Here is a 4,949-nt window from a genome sequence, read left to right on the forward strand (position 1 = left end):
CATGTATGGGAGGCAAGCTCTCTTGCCACTAGGCCATATCCCCAGCCCCGTAATTAAGTCTTCTTGATAAGAACATCATGTTCTGATTCTGACAGAGTCAATCAAACATGATGTCTTAAAAATGTAGAGTGAGTGAATGTCATTCTTTCCACGCAAGGCTATGAGGCGATGACTACAGCCTTTGGTTTGATTCTTTCTAAAGCTAAGTTTCATAGTGACAGTTTTCTGTTCATAGATACATCTTTCTTGAATATGTATGTAAATATATTCTTCTCATAGATACTAACATCATATCTTTTAAGAGTCATTTTATACTTTTTTCAAGTCCTCTTTTTTATTTTTTTTCAAATTTTTATTATCAAACTGATGTACAGAGAGGTTACAGTTTCATACGTTAGGCATTGGATACATTTCTTGTACTGTTTGGAACTGAATTCTCTTGATAGAGCCCAAGTGGCCAAGAACAAAGGCAATAAGTATTTTAAAGCAGGAAAATATGACCAAGCTATTCAATGCTATACTGAGGCTATTAGTTTATGCCCTAGGGAGAAGAATGTCGACTTTACACATTTTATCAAAACAGAGCTGCTGCCTTTGAACAGTTGCAAAAATGGAAAGAGGTGGCACAGGATTGTACAAAGGCTGTTGAACTGAATCCCAAATATGTGAAAGCTCTCTTTAGACATGCAAAAGCCCATGAGGAGCTAGACAATAAGAAGGAATGTTTAGAAGATGTCACTGCTGTGTGTATATCAAAAGGTTCCAAAATCAGCAAAGTATGCTATTAGCTGATAAAGTACTTAAACTTCTTGGAAAAGAGAAAGCCAAAGAAAAATATAAGAACCGTGAACCTCTGATGCCATCTCCACAGTTTATCAGATCTTACTTCAGTTCTTTCATGGATGATATAATTTCTCAGCCCATGCTTAAAGGAGAGAAGTCTGATGAAGATAAAAATAAGGAGAGGGAAGCTTTAGAAGTAAAAGAAAATTCTGGATATGTAAAAGCCAAACAGTACATGGAAGAAGAAAACTATGATACAATCATAAGTGAATGCTCAAAAGAAATAGATACACAAGGCAAATACATGGCAGAAGCATTGTTGCTATGAGCCACCTTCTACCTGCTTATTGGCAATGCTAATGCAGCCAAACCTGACTTAAATAAGGTCATCAGTTTGAAAGAAGCTAATGTGAAGCTTTGAGCAAATGACCTCATCAAAAGAGGCAGCATGTACATGCAACAGCAGCAGCCTTTGCTGTCTACTCAGGACTTTAATATGGCTGCTGACATTGATCCTCAGAATGCAGAGGTGTATCATCACCGAGGACAGCTGAAAATACTGCTTGATCAAGTCTACTCAAGTCCTCTTTGGAGACATTGGTTGTTTTGCTAACATTTTGGCATCATTGAAATTCATTTTTGAATTGCACATTATGACCAATTTGACAATTTTTTTCAATTAAGATTTGTTTCTCTTATCTATTCACAATGGTTATAGTAATTGGTTTTGAATAAAAATTCTTAACAGCTCTTTCAAAATCCAGTGAGGTTTTTACTTGACCAGTTTTTATTTTGCCATATGACAATGTTTACCAAAAGCTTAATTTGTCTCTTCTCTGGTCCTGTTACTGCAATAGAATGGCTCTGGGTGAGAATGTTTAAATGTTCACCTGGAAAATACTGAAGAGAGCAATACACAGACCAAGAGAGCACTTAGGGAACAGAGAAGAATAAACAGGTAGAGAAAGAGGACATGTTAAGGAAAGGACTAAGAGAGGACCAGGGGACGTAGAGAAGAGGACACTGGATATAGAGTGTCCTGGACAGAGAGGAAAAAGTAGAGAAATGGGTAGAGACAATGTTATCATGACTGGGAAGAACAAGAGGGAAGGAGTTGAGAATGTCCAATTTTGAGCCATCCTGGACATACAGGCCAACTTAATATGTATTGAGATAGGTTTGTAATAGTCATAGAATGATTTCAGTACATAGACAAGTTTAAGAAGGCCACCAACATGATTGGCAAATGAGTTCTTTGGTAAAGTGCTTTCAGGAAAATTGGATATCACTATATTGTACATCCATTGATATGAATATTTATTGCATCAATGGCAGATATAGTGTTCCAGGCCTTTGACTTGTAAGCACAGGGTGGTATTGAAGCCTGCAATTTGGGGATGTTATTTGATGTAAGTATGGATGGCTAAGTGTCTATGGTAGGTTGGATACTGCAAGATCAGCATATTTTGGGTCCTGACATTGGCAGAGATAAGAGTACTTGTGGGTATAGGAAAGAGAAGGTGGGAAGATACAAATTAGATGTGAAGATTATGTGTCTCTAAAATCACTTGGCATTCTGACTATTTGTGTTTATGTGAACATTGAGTTGCCCAAGAATTCGAGCCACCACATTCATCTTTGTAGGCCTAGGCTCTTGTACCTATTATGTTCATAAAGCATATTTTCCTCTGGGCTGAAAATAGCAGTAATAAGCACAGATGTGAGCTGTGCATATGGAGGCTCAATGGTCAATTAAAATCATATAAATTAGGAACCATGGTTTGAACAAGCTCTTGGCTTTTCTATTCCAATTAGTATCCATTGTATTGCATCACCAGTGAATTTATTCCAGAGGGAATAAAAATCAAACCTTTCAGGCACTGAGAACCTCACATGAAAGTTCTCTTCTGTTAGATCTGCTGAGAGTGAACTTTGGGAAGTGGATTAGTGAATGCCTTCACAGCTGATGGGATGGAAGATACAATACATTTTTGAACCTGTTATCTCATATGGCAGTGCTGCATTGAGGGATGAATTTAATTCTTCCTTCTGTACACTAAACCCTTTCACATTTTTGACCCATGTCATGTGTATTTTCATCTTCTTCCAGATTTCATGAATTTTTCTTGAACTATTAGTACTTATATATTTTAAGATCCAGTTCAGATTAGCTTTTCAATCTTTTCACATTGCCTTAGAAACAAAGTATTTTTTAGTTTGATAACAAATGGCATTATCTATAGCATGGTTATTAACACAGGGCTTATGCCCATGAACATAATAGTATTATTATCAACATTTCCATGGACTTTCCAGAGCCATGTTTTATGGATAAGTACAGCCAACTAAAGAATTGGTAAAAAGATGAACAGAGTGTACAGAGAAAAAGAACAAGAATGGAATTAAACAAGAGGAGTAATGAATGAAATAGAAGATAATAGTACTAAAAGTTCTATGATTTCAGAAGGGTTTATGTTAGCTAGGTAGATGCTCTTCCATTGTCAATACTCCCAGAATTTTTGAGATTTAGGATAGGATCTTCTGTTTTTATCCATATTCCACAGTCCTTTCATGTCTGCCTCATACTTAGCTAAGATTATGACATGCCACCAAGTGCCTTCTCTGAAATGGCATCTTTCTTTTTGCCCAGGTTAGCCTGTAATCACAGTTCTACTCATTTCTGCTTCCTGAATCACTCAGATTACAAATATATACCAGCCTGTGGACAGTTAAATTTTTGGAAAAAACTAAAGAAATACTTTTACAAATCATGCCAGAGTATAAAATGAAAAACAATGCTATTTAACCTCTTCATGAAGCTATCAAATTTTGATGAAAAAGTTGAGTCAGAGCAAAATGTAATATGGAATTATAAGCCAACCTCATTTGTAAACATAAATGCAAATTTTTGAAAAGTTAGTTCATTATACCTAATGGTATATACAAGTGAAATAAATTATAATGAAATTAAGGCTCTCATCCTAGAAATCTAATGACTTAGTCATTGCTTAATTTTATTTATGTAACATTTATACAATTATTCAAATTTGTACTCACATGATAATAAATCAAAAGAAATATATTTGATAAAATGTAACATTTATTCATGATAACAGCTTTTATCAATTTGTACATAGGTATAGACATTGTTAAAGTGATACAGAATGTAGAGGAACTGCCAATATTAAACTTTAATACTTAGTGGTGAAATGTTGACTGAATCTGCTTTAGAGACAGATATAAAGCAAAGATATCCACTCTCATTTGTTGTAACAATGATTTCTGAATTACTGGCTGGTATATTAATGAGGAAAACAAAATAATATTACATTTACTAACAGAGATTTTGTTTTACTCTTTATCAAAGATACTCATGTCCCCAGCCTCTGGATGGCAATAGTATGCTTGTGCTTTCATTGATGCTTTTTCTCATTTAATTCATGCTATTCCATTGAATGGAGAAGCAGCAAAATATTTCACATTTTACTTGTTAGACAGTTTTTGTCACATAGGGGTACCATAACCATTAAAAACTAATAATGGCCAGGCTCTAAGGGCTCATGCTTATAATCCTCTCTATATGGGGGCTGAAATCAGAGAATAACAGTTCAAAGCCAGTCTAGGTTGGAAAGAACACAAATCCTTATCTTGAATTAACCAGAAATAACACAGAAGTGGAGCTGTGGCTCAAGTGGTAGAGTTGCTAGCCTTGAGAAAAAAAGTTTAGTAATACTGCCAAAGCCCTGAGTTCAAGTTCTAGGACCAGCAAATGTGTGTGTGTGCACAAGCGCACACACGGGTGCACATGCACACACATACACACACACTCCTGATAATGGAATGTGTTATACCTAATAGTTTTCAGCTATTTTTACAGCAATGGAAAATTCAGCATCACTGTAGTATTCCTTATAATCACCAAGTTCAAGCAATTGGATAACATGTTCATCATAGTCTAAGATAATATCTAACAAAAAAGGGGAGATAAGAATATATCCCCTAGACATTTCTAGCTAAAATTTCATTTCCCCTAAAAATTTTATACTGTTTTGCAGCAGCTGAAACACATTTATTTTGTTGCCAGTCCTGGGCTTGAACTTGGGCCTGAGTGACACTCAAGGCTAGCACTCTTGAGCTACAGCACCAGTTCTGAATTTTTCTATATG

The 4,949-nt window shown here is 35.6% G+C and overlaps 1 pseudogene; it reads left to right on the plus strand.

Annotated features, from left to right (window-relative positions):
- The first annotated feature begins 423 nt into the window (after nt 1–423).
- On the plus strand, nt 424–1,396 carry LOC125345572 (annotated as a pseudogene).
- Nucleotides 1,397–4,949: the final 3,553 nt, after the last annotated feature.

This window comes from Perognathus longimembris, unplaced genomic scaffold, assembly GCF_023159225.1.
Source record: "Perognathus longimembris pacificus isolate PPM17 unplaced genomic scaffold, ASM2315922v1 HiC_scaffold_5930, whole genome shotgun sequence".
Taxonomy (NCBI): Eukaryota; Metazoa; Chordata; class Mammalia; order Rodentia; family Heteromyidae; genus Perognathus; species Perognathus longimembris.